This window comes from Triticum aestivum, chromosome 4A (assembly GCF_018294505.1).
Source record: "Triticum aestivum cultivar Chinese Spring chromosome 4A, IWGSC CS RefSeq v2.1, whole genome shotgun sequence".
Classification (NCBI taxonomy): Eukaryota; Viridiplantae; Streptophyta; class Magnoliopsida; order Poales; family Poaceae; genus Triticum; species Triticum aestivum.
The window spans coordinates 627859132-627885925 of record NC_057803.1 but is presented as its reverse complement, the minus strand read 5'-3'; positions in this window follow the sequence as shown (position 1 = coordinate 627885925).

Below are 26794 nucleotides of genomic sequence, written 5' to 3'. Positions count from 1 at the left end.
TAATGCATAACCCCCAAAAATAGCGGTAGATTGGTAAGAGACATCGTACATCATATCCAATAAGGTTCGATTACGACGTTCAGACACACCATCATGCTATGGTGTTCCAGACGGCGTCAACTATGAAACAATTCCACCTTGTCTTTAGTGATTGCCAAACTCATAACTCAGATACTTTCCCTTTGCTCAAATCAAAGGAACTTGATCTTCTTGTTACGATGATTCTCAACTTCACTCTGAAATTGCTTGAACTTTTCAAACATTTCAGACTTATGCTTCATTAAGTAAATATACCCATATCTATTCAATTCTCTGGTGAAGGTGAGAAAATAATGATATCCACCGCGCGCGTCAACACTCATCGAACCGCACACATCAGCATGTATGATTTCCAACAAGTCACTTGCCCGTTCCATTGTTCCAAAGAACGGGGTTTTACTTGCCAAAGAGGCATTGTTCGCATGTGTCAAGTGATTCAAAATCAAGTGACTTCAAAAGTCCATTAGCATGGAGGTTCTTTCATGTGCTTTACACCAATATGACCTAATCGGCAGTGCCACATGAAAGTGGTACTATCATTATCAACTCTACATCTTTTGGCATCAATGTTATGAACATGTGTATAACTACGACCGGGATTCAATAAACCATTCACATTGGGTGCATGACCATAGAAGGTATTATTCATGTAAACAGAATAACCATTATTCTCTGACTTAAATGAATAACCGTATTGCAATAAACATGATCTAATCATGTTCATGCTCAACACAGACACCAATGCAAACACCATTTATCTAGGTTCAACACTAATCCCGAAGGTAGAGGGAGCGTGCGATGGTGATCACATCAACCTTGGAAACACTTCCAACACACATTGTCACCTCGCCCTTAGCTAGTCTCCGTTAATTCCGTAGCTTTTGTTTTGAGTTACCAATATTAGCAACTGAACCGGTACCCAGGTGCTACTAGGAGTACTAGTAAGGTACACATCAGTAACACACATATATCAAATATACTTCTGTTGAAGTTGACAGCCTTCTTATCTACCAAGTATTTGAGGCAGCTCCGCTACCAGTGACCGTTCCCCTAATTGAAGCACTTTGTCTCGGGTTTGGGTTCTTGGGTTTCTTCACTGGAGCGGCAACTGGTTTGCCATTCAAGAAGTTTCCCTTCTTGCCCTTGCCCTTCTTTGAAACCAGTGCTCTTATTAACCATAAACACTTGATGCTCCTTCTTGATTTCTACCTTTACGGCCTTAAGCACGATGAACAGCTCCGGGATTATCTTCCCTTGCATGTTATAGTTCATCACGAAACTCTAGTAGCTTGGTGATAGCGACTGGAGAACTTTTGTCTATCACTCTCTTATCTGGAAGATTAACTCCCACTTGATTCAAGTGATTGAAGTACCTAGACATTCTGAGCACATGCTCACTGGCTGAGCTATTCTCCTCCATCCTGTAGGCAAAGGTCTTGTCAGAGGTCTCAAACCTCTCAACACGGGCATGAGCCTGAAACACCAATTTCAGCTCTTGGAACATCTCATATGTACCATGGCGTTCAAAACGCTTTGAGCCCTGACTCTAAGCCATAAAGCATGGCGCACTAAACTATCAGGTAGTCATCAGAACGTGTCTTCCATATGTTCACAACATCCACATACGACGCCAGAGGGCTTGGCACACCGAGCGGTGCATCAAGGACAAAAGCCTTCTGTGTAGCAGTGAGGACAATCCTCAGACTACGGCCCTAGTCCGCACAATTGCTTACAATATCTTTCAACTTAGTATTTCTCTAGGAACGTGTTAAAACTGGGAGCTAACGCGTGAGCTATTAATCCACAACATAATTTGCAAAGACAATTTAGACTATGTTCATGATAATTAAGTTCATCTAATCAAATTATTCAATGAACTCCCACTCAGATAGACATCCCTCTAGTCATCTAAGTGATACATGATCCGAATCGACTAGGCCGTGTCCGATCATCACGTGAGACGGACTAGTCATCAACGGTGAACATCTCCATGTTGATCGTATCTACTATACGACTCATGTTCGACCTTTCGGTCTCTCGTGTTCTAAGGCCATGTCTGTACATGCTAGGCTCGTCAAGTCAACCTAAGTGTTTTGCATGTGTAAATCTGGCTTACACCCGTTGTATTCGAACGTTAGAATCTATCACACCCGATCATCATGTGGTGCTTCGAAACAACGAGCCTCCGCAATGGTGCATAGTTAGGGGAACAGTTCCTTGAAATTTTAGTGAGGGATCATCTTATTTATGCTACCGTCATTCTAAGCAAATAAGATGTAAACATGACAAACATCACATGCAAATCATAAAGTGGCATGATATGGCCAATATCATCTTGCGCCTATGATCTCCATCTTCAAGGCGCGGCATGAACACCATCGTCACCGGCATGACACCATGATCTCCATCATCGTATCTTCATGAAGTTGCCTCGCCAACTATTACTTCTACTACTGTGGCTAACGGTTAGCAATAAAGTAAAGTAATTACATGGCGTTTTCATTGACACGCATGTCATAAATAAATTAAGACAACTCCTATGGCTCCTGCCAGTTGTCATACTCATCGACATGCAAGTCGTGATTCCTATTACAACAACATGATCAATCTCATACATCACATATATCATTCATCACATCCTTTTGGCCATATCACATCACATAGCATACCCTACAAAAACAAGTTAGACGTCCTCTAATTGTTGTTGCATGTTTTACGTGGCTGCTATGGGTTTCTAGCAAGAACATTTCTTACCTATGCAAAACCACAACGGTGATATGCCAATTGCTATTTACCCTTCATAAGGACCCTTTTCACCGAATCCGATCCAACTAAAGTGGGAGAGACAGACACCCGCCAGCCACCTTATGCATCAAGTGCATGTCAGTCGGTGGAACCAGTCTCACGTAAGCGTACGTGTAAGGTCGGTCCGGGCTGCTTCATCCTACAATGTCGCCGGATCAAGATAAGACTATTAACGGTAAGCAAATTGAACAAATCATCGCCCACAACTGCTTTGTGTTCTACTCATGCATAGAATCTACGCATAGACCTAGCTCATGATGCCACTGTTGGGGAATGTAGCGATAATTCAAAAAATTCCTACGTGTCACCAAGATCAATCTAGGAGATACTAGCAACGAGAGAGAGGGAGTGCATCTTCATACCCTTGAAGATCGCTGAGTGAAAGCGTTACAAGAATGCGGTTGGTGGAGTCGTACACGCAGCGATTCAGATAGCGATCGATTCCGATCTAAGTGCCGAACAACAGCGCCTCCGCGTTCAACACACGTACAGCCCGGGAACTTCTCCTCCTTCTTGATCCAGCAAGGGGAGAGGAGAAGTTGAGGGAGAACTCTGACAGCACGACGGCGTGGTGGTGATGGAGCTCGTGGTTCTCCGGCAGGGCTTCGCCAAGCGCTACGGAGGAGGAGGTGTAGGAGAGGGGGAGGGTTGCGCCAGGGGAAGGGTGCGGCTGCCCTCTCTCTCCCTCACTATATATATGGGAAGGGGGAGGAGGAGGCGCCCTAGGGTTTCCCTAGGGGAGGGGCGGCGGCCACAGGGGAAACCCTAGATGGGTTTGGGCGCCCCCACCCCTAGGAAACTTTCCCCCCCAAGCCGGGAGGGGTGGCTGCCCTAGGGGAGGTGCCCCCATCTCTCCAGGTTACGTGAGATGGGGTTGGAGGGGCGCTCAGCCCCTTAGTGGGCTGATGTGCCCCCTCTGTCGGTGTCAAAACCGGCGGATCTTGGGTAGGGGGTCCCGAACTATGCGTCTAAGGCTGATGGTAACAGGTGGCGGGGGACACAATGTTTACCCAGGTTCGGGCCCTCTCGATGGAGGTAATACCCTACTTCCTGCTTGATTGATCTGGATGATATGAGTATTACAAGAGTTGATCTACCACAAGATCGTAGAGGCTAAACCCTAGAAGTTAGCCTATGATTATGATTGTTGTTGTCCTACGGACTAAACCCTCCGGTTTATACAGACACCGGAGGGGTCTACGGTTACACAGAGTCGGTTACAAGGGAGGAGATCTACATATACGAATTGCCAAGCTTGCCTTCCACGCAAAGGAGAGTCCCACCCGGACACGGGACGAAGTCTTCAATCTTGGATCTTCATAGTCGAACAGTCCGGCCAAAGTATATAGTCCGGCTGTCCGAGGACCCCCCCTAATCAAGGACTCCCTCAGTAGCCCTTGAACCAGGCTTCAGTGACAATGAGTCCGGTGCGCAGATTGTCTTCGGCATTGCAAGGCAGGTTCCTTCTCCGAATACTCCATAGAAGATTTTGAACACAAGGATCGTGTCCGGCTCTACAAAATAAATTCCACATACCACCGTAGAGAGTATATTATTCCACAAATATAATTTGTTGACAACTTTTTATAAAGTGACGTCCTGCTATGGCCAGTCATTACGAATCGTTTTTCCCTGCCTGCCACTGCACGTGTTGCGAGGCGGTTTTATTGGCACGTCTTGTCGAAGCATAGATCGTGTTCCCCTTATCACGGGATTCTCATCAATACGGATATGGGTAACCCAACCGTGCTATCAATCGCGACGCTTGGGGAATAAGCGATTTTATGGGGCAAGTAGGGAGGCGCACAGTTTCTACCGCCTTTATAAAGGGACAAGGATCCCTCTTTTTCACCCACGCCTTCTTCTTCCCCTGCCCATACATTCTCGCACACTCGAGCTCCAGCGCCCAAGTTCTCATCTTCTCCGCAAAGCCATTCCAAACATGTCTAGAGCGGGAGGCAAGTGGATGGTCTCCTCCGTTATAGAGGAGAACATTATGAAGCTCCGGGAAGCCGGATACCAGGCCGCAGACATCGCGCACCGGCTCCCAGACGCGGGGCAGATCGTCCCTACTCCAGAACCCCATGAGAGGGTTGTATTCCTCACCCACTTCGTCCGTGGACTGGGCTTCCCTCTCCACCCATTTGTCCGTGGGCTCACGTTCTACTACAGGCTGGACTTCCATGATCTGGCCCCCAATTTCATCCTCAACATCTCGGTGTTTATCATCATGTGCGAGGCCTTCCTCCGCATCAAGCCCCACTTCGGCCTGTGGCCGAGGACCTTCAACATGAAACTGAAGGTGGTGGTAGGCCAGCAAGCAGAGTGCGGAGGTGCCATGGTGGGCAAAATGCCCAACGTCACCTAGCTCGAAGGCTCCTATGTGGAGACTGAGGGAGTCCTGGATTAGTAGGTGTTCGGATAGCCGGACTATACCTTCAGCCGGACTCCTGGACTATGAAGATACAAGATTAAAGACTTCGTCCCGTGTCCGGAAGGGACTTTCCTTGGCGTGGAAGGCAAGCTTTGCGATACGGATATGAAGATCTCCTACCATTGTAACCGACTTTGTGTAACCCTAACCCTCTCCGGTGTCTATATAAACCGGAGGGTTTTAGTCCGTAGGACAACATACACATCAACAATCATACCATAGGCTAGCTTCTAGGGTTTAGCCTCTCCGATCTCGTGGTAGATCTACTCTTGTACTACCCATATCATCAATATTAATCAAGCAGGACGTAGGGTTTTACCTCCATCGAGAGGGCACGAACCTGGGTAAAACTTCGTGTCCCTTGCCTCCTATTACCATCCGGCCTAGACGCACAGTTCGGGACCCCCTACCCGAGATCCGCCGGTTTTGACACCGACATTGGTGCTTTCATTGAGAGTTCCTCTGTGTCGTCACCGTCAGGCTCGATGGCTCCTACGATCATCAATAGCGATGCAGTCCAGGGTGAGACCTTCCTCCCCGGATAGATCTTCGTCTTCGGCGGCTTCGCACTGCGGGCCAATTCACTTGGCCGTCTAGAGCAGAACGAAAGCTACGCCCCTGGCCGTTAGGTCAAATTTGGAAGTTTAAACTACACGGCTGACATCCGCAGGGACTTGATCTTCGACGGATTCGAGCCACTGTCGAGCGCGCCGCACTGTCCCAACGAGCATGATCTAGCTCTGCCGCCAAACAGTGCCCTGGGGCCGCACCCGCATCAGCTTCGACCCTTAATTCGGAGCCAACTGCGCCGATCAAGGATGGGTGGTTGGACGCCACCTCGGGGGCTGCGATCCCAATGGTGATTGAGCCGAACACCAGCCCCGTACTCTGCGAGACTCGTGACTCCAAGGAGCCGGACTCCTCTCCGGACTCCGAACCCTCCGCGCCCCTGCCGATCGAATCCGATTGGGTGCCGATTATGGAGTTTACTGCAGCGGACATCTTTCAGCACTCGCCTTTTGGCGACATTCTGAAGACACTGAAGTCTCTCTCTTTATCAGGAGAGCCCTGGCCAGACTACGGTCAGCAAGGTTGGAATTTGGACGATGAAGAAATTCAAAGCCCACCCACCACCCACTTTGTAGCCACTGTCGACGATTTAACCGACATGCTCGACTTCGACTCCGAAGACATCGACGGTATGGACGCTGATGAAGGAGACAATGAAGAACCAGCACCTATTGGGCCCTGGAACGCCACCTTGTCATATGACGTATACATGGTGGACGCACCAAAAGATGACGACGATGAGAGGAAGGACGCACCAAAAGCTTGTTCCCTCAAAAAGCAGTCAAAGCGGCGACGCAAGCGCCGCCCCAAATCCTGCCTCGACAGAAATAGCGATCATACAGACCCAGCGCTAGAGCAGGGTGAACCGCTGCCGGACAACGGCAATCCGGATAATCAAACCGAACAAACAAATCCTATCAAGGCTAATGGTCCGGACGACATAATGCCGGACAGGCACCCGGAGCAGCAGACTGCCCGTAAAAGGCTTGTTGCCACCGCGAGGAGTCTGAAAAAGCAGAAGCAAAGGCTCAAAGCCGCGCAAGACACACTCCAAATCAGATGGAGTAAAATACTCAACACTGCAGTAAGGTACGGTGACAATCGCCCCTCCAAGAGCTACCCAAAGCAGTAGCTGCTACCCGAATTCGATGAGGAGGCCTCAGAACCCCCACAAACAAATAGCAAAGCAGCCACCTGGTCAGATAGACAACCCCTCTACCAACACAGATCGGCATACAACGCCGCCCACAATACAATACGCGACCCATGCGAGGGCTCGCACCCAAAGGACGGCGCAACAAGATCCATCTATGGACCACGCAAGCGCGCACCAACATACAATGCAACACAACAAACATCCGAACAACGCGGTACACCCAGCTACAGGGGTGCCGCACACCCCCTATGTTTCACCGACGAGGTGCTGGACCACGAATTTCCAGAAGGATTCAAGCCCGTAAACATAGAGGCATACGACGGAACAACAGACCCTGGGGTCTGGATTGAGGACTACATCCTTCATATCCATATGGCTCGAGGAGATGATCCCCACGCCATCAAGTACCTACCCCTCAAGCTCAAAGGGCCAGCTCGTCACTGGCTCAAAGGCCTACCCGAAAGCTCCATTGGAAGTTGGGAAGAGCTCGAAGACGCCTTTCAGGCAAATTTTCAAGGGACTTATGTCCGACCTCCGGATGCGGACGATTTGAGTCATATAACTCAACAGCCTAGAGAGTCAGCCCGAAAGCTTTGGAATAGGTTTCTTACTAAAAAGAACCAGATTGTCGACTGTCCGGATGCCGAAGCCTTGGCAGCTTTCAAGCATAGCGTCCATGACGAATGGCTCGCCGGACACCTCGGCCAAAATAAGCCGAGAACGATGGACGCACTAACAAACCTCATGACCCGCTTTTGCGCGGGTGAGGATAGCTGGCTAGCCAGATGCAGCACCAGCGACCCCAGCACATCTGAAGTTAGAGATGGAAACAGGAAATCACGACGCAACAGCAATAACAAATGCCGGAATAAAGAAGACAGCACGAAGGGCACGCCAGTAAATGCCGGATTCAAAAGCTCTCGGCCAGGTCAAAAGCCGCCCCCTAAAGGCACCAGGGATGAATTGTCCAGCCTCAACAAAATTCTGGACCAAGTATGTCAGATTCATAGTACCCCTGGCAAACCTGCTAATCATACCCATAGAGAATGTTGGGTCTTCAAGTAGTCCGGCAAGCTCAACGCCGTACACAAGGGGGAGGATACACCAAGTGAAGACGAGGACGAGCCCCCCAAGCAAGACACAGGGGAACAAAAGAAGTTTCCACCAGAAGTCAAAACGGTAAACGTGTTACATGTAATCAAGGGAAAAAACAACGCGGCACTCCCAGGAAAATATACCCAAGTGCCTGTCACCATGAAGTCCCGCCACTGGTCATCTCAACCGATCACTTTCGACCATTGCGATTACTCAGCAAGTATCCGACACACAGGATGGGCTGCGCTAGTACTAGACCCAGTAATTGGCGGATATCACTTCACAAGAGTCTTGATGGACGGCGGCAGTAGCCTAAACCTAATATATCAGGATACAATCTGCGGGATGGGGTTAGACCCAACACAAATTCGCCATAGCAATACTACCTTTAAAGGAGTAACGCCAGGCCCAGGGGCTCGTTGTACGGGCTCCCTCCTACTACAAGTAATATTCGGCTCCCATGATAACTTCCGTCGTGAGCATTTAACTTTCCACATCGCTCGGTTTCAAAGTGGCTATCAAGCACTGCTCAGACGCGAAGCTTTCGCTCGCTTTAATGCAATACCACACTACACCTCCCTCACACTCAAGATGCCCGGTCCACGTGGCATCATTACAGTGCAAAGAAATATTAAGCGATCTCTGTGTGCCGAAGAGAGTGAGGCTGCCTTGGCAGCCGCACAATAAAGGCGCTCGGACAAGCGAAAGCATCGAATAGGTCGTCAAGACCTCAGATACAACTAATCAAGTCCGGCGCCGCTATTTATATGGAATAAGTGGTCACACCCCCCATTTGTCAATACAAGGGGCTCAACGCGCGCAGACAAGTGGCAACTCCTTATCATCTTGAAATATACATGGTTTCTTTAAAAACTATCTTTTTGCACGACAACTTTTTCACTTAACTTCCTCTCTTTTACAGACGATCATCATGCCACACCCGTCCAGGATACGGCACAACGGAGACACAGGCGCAGACGTGCAACAGGGACCCGCTCCAAGGATTCTTTTTAGATTAAGACCCTCCGTAAACCTTTTTTACTATCTCTTGTTGATACATATCCACCGTTGAGAAGGATGCTGGCGTCTTGGCATGTGGCCACGCCAAAACAATGCGCGTACCTGGACACAAGGGGATTCTTACAAAGGCCACTATTTAGGCCCGGTTTATACCACAAAGACCGAATACCTTAGGGAGTGTTCGACATCGCGAGTTTGGCCCTATATGCATCAGCTCTGAATCATTGTCTTTGGTCAAATGTTGGGTTTGCCCGGCTCCTGTGTTTTGGTGCCTTACGTTCCGCCTTGCCGGCTAAGGTAGCACCAGGAGAACTACTGCGATTGTGCCCTGGTTCATCCGGACGAGCACCTCAGTAGAGAAAGCCGAAAACTAACTGTCATGATATAGCGTGAGACTGGTCAACCACTCGATGACCTGTGGGAATGTTAGAATTCCTCCGCCTTAACGAAGGGTCGTTTTCCGGCCAGGCATGTACGCACCCCGGAATCGGGAGAGTGCGGAGCCACCAGGGGCTATCTAGTAGCCCCACTGTCAAACTCCTATGGCTAAGTGAAAGTGCTAAAGCATTATAGTCCGGTTGCCTCGCTCGCTCCGCTATCACCTCCTTAATAGGACCAAGACGTTGGGTTAAGTGTGAACGCGTGTTTTTGCAAGCACCTCCGCATTATATATGTGGGGGTTGAAGCCGATGACTGCAATCTTTTAGGTTATACACATGTATACATAAACGGCCGCCCAGGAGGCATCATATTACTTTCAGGCAAAAGTATAAAAATAGCCTTATAAAAATTCATAAAAGAATTTCGCTTACAATGAGATTACATATCACTCAAACATAATATTTTTTGAGCACTGGGTCTCTATCAAACGGGCACCCTCAAGAACTTCTTCAAAGTAGTGCTCAACAGCCTTTCGACCTATAGCCGAATCCCGCGCTGCAACATTGGTAGCATCCATCTCCGCCCAGTATGCCTTAACACGGGAAAAGGCCATCCGTGCGCCCTCTATCCACGCCGACCTCCTCATCGCATCAATGCGCGGCACCACGTCAAGGACCTGCTGCACCAAGCCAAAATAGCTGCTCGGTTTTGACCTTTCCGGCCATAGTTGATCCACAACAGACCTCATGGAGAGTCCGGACAACCTATTTAGTTCGGCCCATTCGGCTAATTGGTCAGTCAATGAAAGTGGACGCTCAGGAGAATGGAATTGTCTCCAAAACAGCTGGTCTACTTCATGGTCTGTCTGACCTTGGAAGTACTTGGCCGCATCGGCAGCGCTCGCCGCTAAATCCATATACACATCCTCCGAACTCCACAGCCGATCCAGAGGGGCATACCATGGATCTCCAAATTTCCTCCGCAACATAAAGGATTTCCCAGCTGCAATATCCCCGGCTTCCCGCAGCTCCTCCTTCTTTGCCCTCATAGCAGAGCGGAGATCCTTTTTCGTCGCAGTAGCCTTCTCAAGGTCCGATGCCTTCGCTTGGTTTTCCTTTTCAAGAACCCGACAACGGTCGGCGGCGGCTTTTAATTCTATAGCCATCTTGGCCATCTTGTCTCGGGTCTGGCCATGCGCGGCCTTCTCGGCTTGCAACTCTTCGGACGCCTTCACAGCAGCCGCATTACCCAACCTTGCTTGTTCCTTGGCTCGGGCAAGTTCTGCCCGTAAGGCTTCAATAGTGGCAGCTCCATCTGCAGTCACAACATATTAAAGATACTGGCATCATGCTGCTCTTCCTATGTGACGTTTACCAGATAATGACACTTACCCTACGCCTCGTCAAGCCTTTTGTTAACAAGCTCGATGTTGGCGTCTGCCGCATCCAACTGCCGTTCTAAATGGGCAAACTCGCTAGTCCGGCTAGCCACCGGAGCTTACATCACCTGCACATAGAGGCAGTATGGTTATTACCTGGGAATATGATCCTCTGTTCGTCGTCGTTTTCGATGACAACCAGACTCTCAGGGGCTACTATCTACACAGGGCACACCTAGCATGTGCAGGACTATCATACATTCTTTTACGTACCTCAAAGCCTGTCAGTAGACTCATAAAAGCTTCATGCAATCCGCTTTCGGTGGATGATATTCTCTCCATCACCGTGTTCATCAGCACAAGCTGTTCATCTGAGATGGCCGCTCGCCCCACCAACTCCCTCAGAACATCCGATCGCACACTAGACGGTGCCGGACTCTTTTGTCTGCTCTCTTCGGGAGCCAGACACTGGGAGCTTCGGGGGTCAATGGGATTATCTTCTGGCCTCACCGGACTCAGAGAGGCCCTCCGCGACAACACTTTAGGGTCGCCTGCTTTTGGAGCGGAGGAGTCCAGAGGAGGCGTTTCGCTCTCATCATCTCTGGAAGAAGATCCCCCGAAGACAAGCTCATTTGAGAGGGGCTAAGGCCCGAACTGCAAAAATATATGCGGTGGTTATTTTCTCAGAAGAAAAAGATGACATATATGTACTATTAAAAGTATTTCGGGTCACTTACGACTCGCGGGAGAATTGATCCCCCGCGGACTTTGTGCGGCAACGGCGCCCCCCGAGGTAGGACCCTCTATGGGAGACTTCTTCTCCCATTTGGAAGCTTCAGCTTCCGAATCCCCGGGTCCAGTCCTTTTCCTCTTCTGGTCGTCTTCCTTCATGGAGACGCTCGCTCCCTCGGCTAGAATGGGCAGCGTTGGGGGCCCGCGTCTACCCGCATTATCCTCCACAGTGTCTTCCTTCAAGGGCTCCGGGAAAGGTGCGGTCTGGAGCATCTTTTCCAATACCGGATTTTCCAAACCCTCAGGGAGGGGGGCCGAACACCGAATCAACTTCGCCTTTGTTAGCCAGTCCTGGTCAAAAAGTGAACTTTCAGAAATAACTTTGTAACAAAGAGAGATAGTATGTTCGGCCCGAAGATGCCTTACCTGTTCGGCGGCGCGGTTACTACTCAGGCCCATGTCCTCGGTGATTTCCGGACACTCCACTTGAGGTCCGAAAAATGACTTGTACATCTCCTCGTGTGTCGGGCCGAGGAAATTTTGAATGGCACGCGGTCCCTCGGGATTGAACTCCCACAGGCGAAGAGGCCGGCGTTTGCAAGGCTGGACTTGACGAACCAGCATAACTTGTATTACCGCAACCAAACTGAAATCTCCATTGAAGAGATCTCGAATGCGGCTTTGCAGTATAGGCACGTCCTTGGCTGGCCCCCAGCTTAGACCTCTGCTGATCCATGACATCAGCTGTGGTGGGGGGGGCGAGCGGAAAACGGGGGGGGCCGCCCACTTGGCACTTCTAGGAGCCATGATGTAGAACCACTCTTGTTGCCACAATTCAGACACCTCTGGGATGGAACCTTTGGGCCACGGAGCTCCCGTCATCTTGCATATTGAGGCACCTCCACACGCTGCATGTTGCCCCTCGATCATCTTCGGCTTCACTTCAAAGGTCTTGAGCCATAGGCCAAAGTGAGGGGTAACCCGGAGGAAGGCCTCGCACACGACAATAAATGTCGTGATATGAAGAAATGAGTCCAGAGCTAGATCATGAAAGTCTAGCCCATAGTAAAACATCAAACCCCTTACGAAAGGATCCAGAGCAAGGCCTAGACCTCGGAGGAAGTGGGAGACGAACACGACGTTTTCGTTAGATTCGGGGGTGGGGACGGCCTGCCCTCGGGGAGGCAGCCGATGCAAAATCTCGGCGGTTAGATATCTGGCCTCCCTCAACTTTTTGATGTCTTCTTCCGTGACGGAGGAAGGCACCCATCGGCCTTGAATGCTAGATCCGGACATGACTGAAGGTTCGGAGCACCTGACCTGAACTTCGGGCGTTTGAGCTTGAGGTGGGGGAAGGATCCGATTGAACACGGGAGGTAAAAATAAAGGCCTTGTCCCCTTTATAAAGAGGGTGAATATCAAGCATCCTCTCCGTGTCCGTTTGGACTTGCCTATAATCTAGGAGTCCTAGAAGCGGTTGGGTTACCCACGCCCGTATTGATGAGAATCCCGAAATAAGGGGACACAATCTCTGCTTTAACAAGACGTGCCAAGGAAACCGCCTCGCATGACGCGCTGAGGTGGGATAATGAGACGACTCGGATAAAGGCTTGGCCGTGGTGTGACACGCTACGGAATACGTCAGCAGATTAGATTGGTGTAAATATTATTCTCTCTATGGCAATATGTGGAAACTTATTTTGCAGAGCCAGACACTATCTTTGTGTTCAAAATCTTCTATGAAGTAATTGAAGGAGGAACCCGCCTTGCAATGCCGAAGACAATCTGCCGCCGGACTCGTCGTCATTGAAGCCTGGTTCAGGGGCTACTGAGGGAGTCCTAGATTAGGGGGTGTTCGGATAGCCGGACTATACCTTCAGCCGGACTCCTGAACTATGAAGATACAAGATTAAAGACTCCGTCCCGTGTCCGGAAGGGACTTTCCTTGGCGTGGAAGGCAAGCTTGGCGATACGGATATGAAGATCTCCTACCATTGTAACCGACTTTGTGTAACCCTAACCCTCTCCATTGTCTATATAAACCGGAGGGTTTTAGTCCGTAGGACAACATACACATCAACAATCATACCATAGGCTAGCTTCTAGGGTTTAGCCTCTCCGATCTCGTGGTAGATCTACTCTTGTACTACCCATATCATCAATATTAATCAAGCAGGACGTAGGGTTTTACCTCCATCGAGAGGGCCCGAACCTGGGTAAAACTTCGTGTCCCTTGCCTCTTGTTACCATCCGGCCTAGACGCACAGTTCGGGAGCCCCTACCCGAGATCCGCCGGTTTTGACACCGACAGAGACCGTGAAGGGGTGGCAATCGGGGTGGTTCTACATCACCGAGCCGCGCGATGCCAACTGGGTGGCGGCCCCCGAATTTCGATCCGGCATCCCCACGCGGCTCACCTCCTGGAAAGAGAAGGGCCTATCCTGGGGTTCATCAGTGGAGTTGACCGGACTCCAGAACTGTGTTAAAAATATGATAAGCAAGAAAATCAAGCTTGTTAACGTGGTCCAGGTCATGCTCTTCCGCCGGATCCTTCCGTGTCAAATATGGGCATTCAATATGTGGGAGTTCGACCTGGCCAAGCACCAGACGCTGCGAGAGCTTTTCGACACGACGCACAAAGACGTATGGAAGGTGCTGTTCAAGGCCGCCGAGGTACCTCCTCCCCTTACCGAGGATCGCGACTCAGTGCAAAGCGCCCTGCCAATCCAGTAAGCTCTTTATATCTCATAAGATGTTCCTTTCCCCAGTATAATCATGTGAGGGATCTAAGCCTCCACGCCATTTTAACAAGACTGGGTAGCGACAGCGGAGCGGGTCGATTGTCCGGCCCCATTGTCTGAAGATCCGGCAAGGGTTCTCTTAACGGAGATGCTGGTTCCAACGCCCTATGAGGCGCCGGAGAAGAAGGCCGCGGGGACCAGGAAAGGTCTCCGGCGCAAGGTTGTATCGAACTCATCGTCCAAAAACACTGAGGCGCACTCCTCCCACGAAAACGAGGAGGAGGAAGAGGAAAGTTCTCTCCCCCCAACCGGGGAGGACAAGAAAAGGAAGGCCGCCCCATCTGGGGAGGCCGAAGGGTCCAAGAAGGGAAGGACCCTCCTTCCGGACCACTCCACAAGAGCCGCTTACACCGACGAGGAGTGGTTGCCCAGGGACAAGCCCCTGGAAAAGTCGTAAGTATCCGGATACTATAATAATTCTCGTATGTTTTGTTTTATTGCTTCTTATCGTGTCAAACATGATCATGCAGTCTATCCAAAGCCCATATCAACGTATCTTCTTCGAATGAGTCTTTGGGCCAGTCGGCGATGAACATCGATTCACTCCCGACAGCCACCTCCCCCGGCCCACGGATGACATCGAGGTGTTGTCTCAAAGGGCATCGGACCGAGACGACATCCCAGATGCCGGGCGCATGGGGGGTAAGACTCCCGTTGGTTCTAATGACGGGGGCCGCAGCAAGTTTGGTCCCCAACCGGATACTGTGCTGGACCCTCCAGTGGTTTCGAATTCTGTCAGGCGACCCCTCTCTAAGGCGGGCGAGCCGTCTATGTCGATGGCCTTTGTTCATCCAGAGGCATCGGACAACTTGCTGGAAGCGCTTCGTGGCACTTCCATTGACAAAGAGCACCGCACTATCATGAGTGCGGTGGTCGAGAAGGTTCGGTCCACCAAAAGCGGATTGACCGAAGCCTGTGCCAGCCTCCTAATAGGCTTTGAGGTAAGTAATCGAATTATGAGAGAATATCACAGCATAGACAGTAGCCCCTGATGCTCTGTTTGGTGTTCGCAAAGAAAGGCCGAACAGAGGATCAAATAACAATCACAGGAGTCTAATCAGAATATGTCTATGTGAATAAGCAGGCTTCGCTGCTGGCCGCTGCCGCTCATACTGCGGAGGTCTCTGGACTGAAGCGGGACCTTGAGCGGTTCGAGGAAGAGCTCGGCCTTACCAAGAGGCAGCTCGAAGAGAACAAAGGTAAGTGATACCCTGTCTGTATATTGATAAAGAAAAAAGTGGTTATAAGATCATAGGATCATCATGAATTTTGCTAGGGGCCATGACCGAAGTGGCGGCCCTGAAGAAGGCGCTGTCCGAGGCCGAAGATAGAGCGGCCCAGGGATCACATCAAGCGCGAGAAGCAAGAGGCCCGAGTTGGCGAGGTTCAGCAAGAGCTCCAGGATTTCGTCAAAAAATACGAGTCCTTGGAGCGTGACTCTAAGACGCAGGGGTCCGAGCTTGCGAAGGCCCTCGAGAACGCACGAAATGCCAAGGCCGAAGCTCAAAAGACCCTCCAGGAGATTCAGGCGGTCAAGAAGATAGCGGCGGGTAAGGCATTCATTATGCAAAGCAAGCATGTGAAGGAAACTTTCCTTTTACTTACCCAAATTCAAAGCTCTCCAAGAGCGTTTGCAGATCTACCCAACAGTGTATCGGATGCCGCGGAGTTCTACCAGGCCGAGGAAGGGGGCTCGATGGAAAAGTTGTTCTGGTCTCGATATACTGGGACTGAACATCCGGTGCCCTTGAGCGACCAGCTAAAGCAACTGGTCGAGCTTCACAAGGCGGCCGAACTGGGCATGAAGGGTCTCATACTCCGGATGTGGCCTGGCAAGCCCCTGCCTGGCAGCTACTTCGGCCTGGTAAAGCGGCTTGTGAATGCCTGCCCACAGTTTGAAGTCATAAAGCTGTCCGTCTGCATTGAAGGTGCGCGCAGGGCCTTTGCCCGTGCGAAAGTGCACTGGGCGAAGATGGACGCTGAAAAGCTGGTGAAGGAGGGGCCACCGGAGGGCAAGGAGCATCGCCACCCCGAAAAGTATTATGACAGTGTCCTGAAGGGTGCCCGCCTTGTGGCGGAGGAATGTGCTAAGGATGTAATATTTGAATGAATGTACTCATGTGATCATGTAATATGAAAACGAGTTCATGTGCGCTATATAACGCTTGTTGATTTAAAATATTACCTTTTGTGCGGCCATTTATAAAATCTGAGAGTTGGCCAGTCGTCGGCTTCTGCCCCCATGTAACTAGTACTGAGGTGTTCAGGATAAATCTTAAACACTCTTTATCCAAAAAATGGGTCCTTTAAGGAGGTGTTTAGCGCAGCGAACAAGGCAATCGAACTACACAGCTTTATCACTCTCACTTAGCCATAGAAGTCTACAATTTTAAATTTTGGTGAAGTCCCTAGTATTCGGAAGGCAGAACTTGGGGCGCTATATATGCCTAAATCGGACAAGGTCGATTCCTCACCCGAAGCGGAAAAAATCTTTAAGGATTTGAGACCTCTCGAACAGCGACTAGCTCTCGCTGCATCATGACAGTCAGTTTTAGGCTTTCTCTACTGAGGTGCTCGTCCGGAAGAACCGGGACACAATCGCAGTAGTTCTCCCAGTGCTACCTTAGCCGATATAGCGGAATGTAAGGTACCAAAACATGGGAGCCGGGCAAACCCAACTATTGACCCAAGATATGATTCGAAGCTGATGCATATAATGCTATAAGTTCGTGGTGCCACACTGTCGAAAGTGTTCGGACTTTTCTTGTCGTGTTATGGGGTACACTAAAGCCCCTGGCGCACTGGACGTACCAGAATGTACGGTTCCAATTTGTCGTAAATGAGCAGTCAGGGAAAAAAGATGAAGAAAGGCAATAATAAGCTAATGCTATGCATTGTTATTTAAATGATACGTCAAAGCGTATGTATACAAGTAGTGCAATAAGCAAAAATAGGACTATTTGACATGTCCTATCCAAGGTCAGGCTGCGTGTGGGTATGTAAAACAGGTATAGCGATCGTTATCAGAGACCGCCTGGGGATTCCCTTGTACGTCAAAGCTTCTTGCTTCCTTGGTGTTTCCTTCCCGTGATGGGTCCGATAATCAGGGTATCGGAGAGGGCCTTCAGAGAATAGGGTCCTTAAAGGAAGAAAATGGTAAAGATATACGGGTCCTGAGGCGGTTGAGCCGCATTGTGGGGCGTGCCATAGTCGTGCCTCCGCCTATGCCCATGGTATCTTGAGTGCGTAATTATGTACGTGCGGCGCAAATTTCACCGCTTGACTGGGACTAGGACGGAGGCGGACTTGCTAGGCGAGCTTAGAACGTGTTGGGCGATCCTGTTGCAGGGTACTCTGGACTCGCTTGAACGTGTCCGGGGGCTTTATCACCGAATTGGCGGTTTGCCTCAGAAGGCTGCTTTGTACTTCTGCTGCGAGGGCCGCGGTGTGCTCCTCCGTACGGAGCGAGCGTTCTGTGTTTCCATTGACTATTATAACCCCGTGAGGTCCTGGCATTTTGAGCTTGAGGTATGCATAATGCAGTACCGCATTGAATCTGGCGAATGCGGTTCGTCCGAGCAGTGCGTGATAGCCGCTGCGGAAGGGGGCGATATCGAAGATCAACTCCTCACTTCGGAAGTTGTCCGGGGATCCGAAGACCACTTCCAGTGTGATGGAGCCCATGCAACAGGCCTCTACACCTGGTATGACACCTTTAAAGGTGGTTTTCGTGGGTTTGATCCTCGAGGGGTCGATACCCATTTTGCGCACTGTATCCTGATAGAGCAGGTTCAGGCTGCTGCTACCGTCCATAAGGACTCGAGTGAGGTGAAATCCGTCGATGATGGGGTCAAGGACCAATGCGGCAGAACCACCATGACGATACTGGTAGGGTGGTCACTGCGATCGAAAGTGATCGGACAAGAAGACCATGGGTTGAACTTTGGGGCGACTGGCTCCATCGCATAGACGTCCCTTAGTGCACGCTTCCGTTCCCGCTTGGGAATATGGGTTGCGTATATCATGTTCACTGTTTTCACTTGGGGAGGAAATTTCTTCTGTCCTCCTGTGTTTGGCGGCCGGGGCTCCTCCTCGTCGTCACTATGCAGCCCCTTTTCCTTGTTTTCGGCATTCAACTTGCCGGCCTGTTTGAACACCCAGCATTCTCTGTTGGTGTGGTTGGCTGGTTTATCGGGGGTGCCATGAATTTGACACGAGCGATCGAGTATGCGGTCCAAACTAGACGGGCCTGGATTGCTTCTTTTGAACGGCTTTTTCCACTGACCGGATTTACAGCCACTGAATCCGGCATTGACTGTCGTGTCTTTGGCGTTGTCACCGTTGTTGCGGCAGTTGTGTCTGTTGTGACGTGGCTTGCTGTTGCTATCTCTGGCATCTGAATTGCCAGGATTTCTTGATGTGTTGTTGCTGTGAGCCAGCCAGCTGTCCTCGCCCGCACAAAAGTGGGTCATGAGTGTCGTGAGGGCTGCCATGGACTTCGGCTTCTCTTGGCCGAGGTGTCGGGCGAGCCACTCATCACGGATGTTATGCTTAAATGCCGCTAAGGCCTTGGCATCCGGACAGTCGACAATTTGGTTCTTTTTAGTTAGGAACCAAGTCCAGAATTTCCTGGCTGACTCCCCGGGCTGTTGGGTTATGTGACTCAAGTCATCAACATCCGGTGGTCGCACATAAGTGCCCTGGAAGTTGTCAAGGAATGCGTCTTCCAAGTTCTCCCAACTACCAATGGAGTTTGCCGGCAGTCTATTCAGCCAATGCCGAGCCGGTCCTTTGAGTTTTAGTGAGAGGTACTTGATGGCATGTAGATCGTCACCGCGGGCCATGTGGATGTGGAGGAGGAAATCTCCAATCCATACCGCGGGGTCTGTTGTACCATCATATGATTCAATGTTTACGGGTTTAAACCCTTCTGGGAATTTGTGATCCATTACTTCGTCGGTGAAGCATAGGGGGTGTGCGGCGCCTCTGTGCCGGGCTATATCACGACGCAGTTCATACGAGTCTTGTCTGCTGTATTCGGCCTGGCCGGATTTGCTTTTAGTATATCCTGCTTGACGGTCGTCGTCACGCGTTGGGGCGCGCCCACGTGATCCGTAGATAATCTTGTATGTCCTACTTTGTTTTCCAATACGTCTCGCAGGTCCTGCGTGTAGCCCCGGGCCTTGGTGTTTTTGTTTGACTGGCGATGGGGTGCGGGCTGGACTTCGGGCTGATATGCCGCTTTGTCTCGGCCATGAGGTGGCCGGTCAGCCGCATCATATGCTGGTAGTGTAGGCTTTAATGCTTCCTCCTCGAGTTGGGGTAGCAACCTGCGCTTTGGGTAACTTTTGGTTGGGCGCTCGAGTTCGTATTCCTCGGCTGCCAGGACCTCGGTCCATCTATCCGCTAGCAGATCTTGATCAGCTTGAAGCTGTTGCTGCTTTTTCTTCAGGCTTTTTGCTGTGGCTATAAGCCGGCGCTTGAAGCGCTCCTGCTCGATGGGATCCTCAGGCACGATGAATTCTCCATCGCCGAGGCTCACCTCGTCTTCAGAGAGGGGCATGCAATTGCCATCCCCTGATTCTCCGTCTGTCACCTGTTCCTTAGGGCTCACTTGCCCATCCTCCCGCTCGAAGCCTGGCTGGAGGGGATTGTCTTTGTCTTCGGCATTGTCCGCAGTGTTATTGTCTCTTGTGCCGGTATCGCTGTTTTTGCTATGGCGGGGCTTAGAGCGGTGTTGATGACGCCGATGCTTAGATTGCTTCTCGAGGGGATTATCCTCTGTCGCCTTATTGCCATTGCTTTCATTGGGGGTGTCCACCATGTATATATCATACGATGAGGTGGCTTTCCAGCGCCCTCTGGGCGGTGGTTCCTATTCTTCTCCTGCATCGTTGTCCATACCGTCGATGTCTTTGGAGCCGAAATCAAGCATGTTGGTTAAGTCGTCGAAAGTGGCTATTAAGTGGGTGGTGGGTGGGGAATGAATTTCGTCGTCCGTTTCCCACTCAAGCCGGACATAGTTCGGCCAAGGGTCTCCTGACAAGGAGAGAGACCTCAATGAATTTAGCATGTCGCCCAAGGGCGAGTGCTGAAAGATATCCGTGGAGGTAAACTCCATGATCGGTGCCCAGTCAGATTTGATAGGCACGGACACAAGCGGTTCGGAGCCTGTGGTCGGGGACGAATCCAAAGGTCCGGTAACACAGGTCTCATAGGAGGTGAAGTCAGTATTCGGCTCTATCGCTGCTCAGTGTGCGGCCTCCGTGGCGGGGTCCATCCACCCGTCCTCGGAGGGCACGGTCTGCTCCAGATTGGGGGCCGGAGTAGCCAGAGGTGTGATCTCCCGAACACCGTCCGACGGCAGAGCTAAGTCATGCTCGTCGTGACTGTGCAGCGCACCTGACATGGGCTCGAATCCGTCGAAGATCAAGTCTCCGCGGATGTCGGTAGTATAGTTCAAGCTTCCAAACCTGACCTGATGGCCAGGGGCGTAGCTCTCGATCTGCTCCAGATGGCCAAGTGAGTTGGCCCACAGTTCGAAGTCGCCAAATACGAAGATCTGTCCGTGGAGAAAAACCTCACCCTGGATCGCATCATTGCTGATGATCGAAGGAGCCATCAAGCCTTTATTGTGATGGCATAGTGGAACTCTCAATGAAAGCACCAATGTCGGTGTCAAAACTGGCGGACCTCGGGTAGGGGGTCCCGAACTGTGCGTCTAAGGCTGATGGTAACAGGAGGCGGGGGACACAATGTTTACCCAGGTTTGGGCCCTCTCGGTGGAGGTAATACCCTACTTCCTGCTTGATTGATCTTGATGGTATGAGTATTACAAGAGTTGATCTACCACGAGATCGTAGAGGCTAAACCCTAGAAGCTAGCCTATGATTATGATTGTTGTTGTCCTACGGACTAAACCCTCCGGTTTATGTAGACACCGGAGGGGTCTAGGGTTACACAGAGTCGGTTACAAGGGAGGAGATCTACATATCCAAATTGCCAAGCTTGCCTTCCACGCAAAGGAGAGTCCCACCCGGACACGGGACGAAGTCTTCAATCTTGTATCTTCATATTCCAACAGTCCGGCCAAAGTATATAGTCCGGCTGTTCGAGGACCCCCTAATCCAGGACTCCCTCACCCTGCCCTTGGCCCATAAGGCCCCCCAACGCTTGCCGGGGCCTCCAAAACCCCTTTCGGACACGCTAGTCATCACCCGATACCCCCGGAACAATTCCGGACTCCAATACCCTTCATTCGATATATCGATCTTCACCTCTGGACCATTCCCGAACTCCTCGTCATGTCCGGGATCTCATCTGGGACTCCGAACAACCTTTGGTAACCACATACTATTTCCCATAATAACTCTAGCGTCACCGAACCTTAAGTGTGTAGACCCTACGGGTTCGGGAACCATGCAGACATGACCGAGACATCTCTCCAACCAATAACCAAAAGCGGGATCTGGATACCCATATTGGCTCCCACATGTTCCACGATGATCTCATCGGATGAACCACGATGTCGGGGATTCAATCAATCCCGTATACAATTCCCTTTGTCTATCGGTATGTTACTTGCCCGAGATTCGATCGTCGGTATCCCCATACCTCGTTCAATCTTGTTATTGGCAAGTCTCTTTACTCGTTCCGTAACGCATGATCCGGTGGCTAACTCCTTAGTCACATTGAGCTCATTATGATGATGCATTACCGAGTGGGCCTAGAGATACCTCTCCGTCATACGAAGTGACAAATCCCAGTCTCGATTCGTGCCAATCCAACAGACACTTTCGGAGATACCTGTAGTGCACCTTTATAGCCACCCAGTTACATTGTGACGTTTGGTACACCCAAAGCATTCCTATGGTATCCGGGAGTTGCACAATCTCATGGTCTAAGGAAATGATACTTGACATTAGAAAAGCTTTAGCAAACGAACTACACGATCTTGCGCTACGCTTAAGATTGGGTCTTGTCCATCACATCATTCTCCTAATGATGTGATCCCGTTATCAATGACATCCAATGTCCATGGTCAGGAAACCATTACCATCTATTGATCAATGAGCTAGTCAATTAGAGGCTTACTAGGGACATATTACGATCTATGTATTCACACATGTATTACGGTTTCCGGTTAATACAATTATAGCATGAACAATAGACAATTATCATGAACAAGGAAATATAATAATAACAATTTTATTATTGCCTCTATGGCATATTTCCAATAGTATGGGTCTGATATGTCTCCAACGTATCTATAATTTATGAAGTATTCATGCTATTATATTATCAACCTTGGATGTTTTATATGAATTTATATGCTATTTTACATGGTTTTGGGGACTAAGCTATTAACCTAGAGCCCAGTGCCAGTTTCTATTTTTTTTCTTGTTTTTGAGTTTTACAGAAAAGGAATATCAAACGGAGTCCAATTGATGTGCCATTTTTTGACGATTTTTTATGAACCAAAAGAAGACCCCGGAGTAAAAGAGTTGGGCCAGGAGAGTCCTAGGGTATCCAAGAGGGTGGGGGTGCCCCCCCCCCAGGCGCATGGGCCTGCCTCATGGACGCCTCAGGCACCTCCTTGACGTGAGACCGATGCAAAAAATTCCTATAAATACAGAAACCTCAGAAAAATAACCTAGATCGGGAGTTCCGCCGCCAGAAGCCTCCGTAGCCACCAAAAACCAATCTAGGCGCTCTCTGGCACCCTGCGGAAGGGGGCCATCATCACCGGAGGGCATGGAGGAGGATCCCGGAGGGGCCATTATCGTCATGAAGGCCAAGGACCAGAGGGAGAACCTCTCCCCATCCAGGGGGAGGCCATGGAGGAGGAAGCACAAGGGGGAGAACCTCTCCTCCTCTCTCTTGGTGGCACCGGAGTGCCATCGGGAGGGGAATCATCGCCGCGGTGATCGTCTTCATCAACATCATCATCACCATCCTCATCTCTTTTACGCGGTCCACTCTCCCGCACCCCGCTGTAATCTGTACTTGAACATGATGCATTATGCCACATATTATGATCCAATGATGTGTTGCCATCCTATGATGTTTTGAGTAGATATCCTTTGTCTTTGGGTTGATTGATGATCTAGATTGGTATGAGTTGTATGTTTTATTTTGGTGTTGTCCTATGGTGCCCTCCGTGTCGCGCAAGCATGAGGGATTCCCGTTGTAGGGTGTTGCAATATGTTTGTGATTCGCTTATAGTGGGTTGCGTGAGTGACTGAAACACAAACCCGAGTAAGGGGGTTGTTGCGTATGGGATAAAGAGGACTTGATGCTTTAATGCCATGGTTGGGTTTTACCTTGATGATCTTTAGTAGTTGCGGATGCTTTCTAGAGTTCCAATCATAAGTGCATATGATCCAAGTAGAGAAAGTATGTTAGTTTATGCCTCTCCCTCATATGAAACTGCAATAGTGATTACCGGTCTTGTTAACAATTGCCTAGGACAATTCCGCACACCGATCGACCATTATTCCACACTCGCTATTCATAATATTTAGTAACATATTCTAACTTATTGATAACAGCACCTACTTTCATATTTTAGCTCTCCGATATCATGCAAAGTTATCTACTCCATACCCACAACGTAGTTTTATTTCTCGTTTCTAGTTGGAAGCAAACGTCCGGTGTACGTAGAGTCGTATCAGTGGCAGATAGGGCTTGAGAGAATATTGATCTTACCTTTAGCTCCTTGTGGGTTCGACACTCCATACTTATCACTTCCACCTCTGGAAATTGCTATGATGATTCCTTGCACTTGGGGATTATCAGGGGCGCATAAACACACACACCACCGTCGACGCTAATCAGCCGCATCACCACCAACATCCCTGCAATGAGCAACACACGCGCGTGCGCACACACACACACATCGAAACATTGAACTAGATTAAGCTTCACAAGATTACTAGCTAGCAACCAAGGTTATCCCATGTCCTCAAGAATGTAACAGGCTACTCACAACACATCATATGGATCATGATCAGTGAAGATGAATATATTATGAGTAACAATATGAACATATAAATCTTTCACCAATAAAACTTCTAAGCGTCAACTACAAGAAGTAATCAACACCATAAATTATACTCGAAAGGATTTGAGGTAAAAGTTCGTAGAACAAAAAGCTAGGGTTGATGGAGTTCATTGCCATCTTCGTAAATTTAGCATGAGGTAAAAATTCCAGCAATCAAAATAACCATTGTTTTGCACTTGCTTCTCGCATCTCCAAAATATGTTTGGCAAGATCTCCACCTACAAAGGCCCATGCTCAGCTTGCCATTTTTCACTCAAGCAAAGAGTGTCTCTAAGAGTCTATATTCCCTCACAATTGACAACTATCAACATTAGTCATCTTTTTGTTGAGTCGGACATCCTCGGACGACAACGAGTGCTTCCCTGATCTCCGAAGGAATTTTTTGATTTTAGCCGACGCCTGGACATTCTAGAAGGACATCTAGTGCTTCTCCTCCGCGGACCCATTTGAAGTTGCTTTTCTCTCTTCTAGCCAATCCTCAACCTAGTTCTCGTGTTTGCTAACATTCTATAGGCTGATCCCACGAAAAACAACTCTTATTTCTCGAACTGCCAAGCCATAAATCATCCATTGGGAGAGTGCAAAGAGGAGTACTTTTGATTGCAGTTGCATCAATAGAAAGGAAAAATTGTTGAATTAAGTCGTCTCTCCATGTTACAGAAGTATTATCAATTAGCTCACTAACAACACATGGATGAATTATTGATACGTCTCCAACGTATCTACTTTTTCTCATGCTTTTCCTCTTGTTTTGGACTCTAATTTGCATGATTTGAATGAAACTAACCCCGGACTGACGCTGTTTTCAGCAGAACTACCATGGTGTTGTTTTTGTGCAGAAATAAAAGTTCTCGAAATGGAACGAAACTTTGTGAGGATTTTTTATATCAACAATAAGAATTTCTAGAGCCAAGACCCACCAGAGAGGGCCCCTGGGTGGGCACAACCCATCAGGGCGCGCCCCCCTCTCCTAGCGCGCCCAGGTGGGTTGTACCCACCTGGTGGCCCCGCAGACGACCCCCTGATACTATAAAATTGAAGGAAATATGCCCTAGAGGCAATAATAAAGTTATTATTTATTTCCTTATATCATGATAAAAGTTTATTATTCATGCTAGAATTGTATTAACCGGAAACATAATACATGTGTGAATACATAAACAAACAGAGTGTCACTAGTATGCCTCTACTTGACTAGCTCGTTAATCAAAGATGGTTATGTTTCCTAACCATGGACAAAGAGTTGTTATTTGATTAATAGGATCACATCATTAGTTGAATGATCTGATTGACATGACCCATTCCATTAGCTTAGCACCTGATCGTTTAGTATGTTGCTATTGCTTTCTTCATGACTTATACATGTTCCTATGACTATGAGATTATGCAACTCCCGTTTGCCAGAGGAACACTTTGTATGCTACCAAACGTCACAACGTAACTGGGTGATTATAAAGGAGATCTACAGGTGTCTCCAAAGGTACATGTTGGGTTGGCGTATTTCGAGATTAGGATTTGTCACTCCGATTGTCGGAGAGGTATCTCTGGGCCCTCTCGGTAATGCACATCACTTAAGCCTTGCAAGCATTGCAACTAATGAGTTAGTTGCGGGATGATGTATTATAGAACGAGTAAAGAGACTTACCGGTAACGAGATTGAACTAGGTATAGGATACCGACGATCGAATCTCGGGCAAGTAACATACCGATGACAAAGGGAACAACGTATGTTGTTATGCGGTCTGACCGATAAAAGATCTTTGTAGAATATGTAGGAACCAATATGGGCATCCAGGTTCCGCTATTGGTTATTGACCGGAGACGTGTCTTGGTCATGTCTACATTGTTCTCGAACCCGTAGGGTCCGCACGCTTAAGGTTACGATGACAGTTATATTATGAGTTTATGCATTTTGATGTACCGAAGGTTGTTCGGAGTCCCGGATGTGATCACGGACATGACGAGGAGTCTCGAAATGGTCGAGACATAAAGATTGATATATTGGAAGCCTATGTTTGGATATCGGAAGTGTTCCAGGTGAAATCGGGATTTTACCGGAGTACCGGGAGGTTACCGGAACCCCCCGGGAGGTATATGGGCCTTAGTGGGCCTTAGTGGAAGAGAGGAGAGGTGGACATAGATGGGCCACGCGCCCCTCCCCCCTTGGTCCGAATAGGACAAGGAGAGGGGGTTGGCCCCCCTTCCTCCTCTCTCTCCTCTTTTCCCCCCTCCGCGAATCCTATTCCAACTAGGAAAGGGGGAAGTCCTACTCCCGGAGGGAGTAGGACTCCTCCTGGCGCGCCTCCTCCTGGCCGCCAGC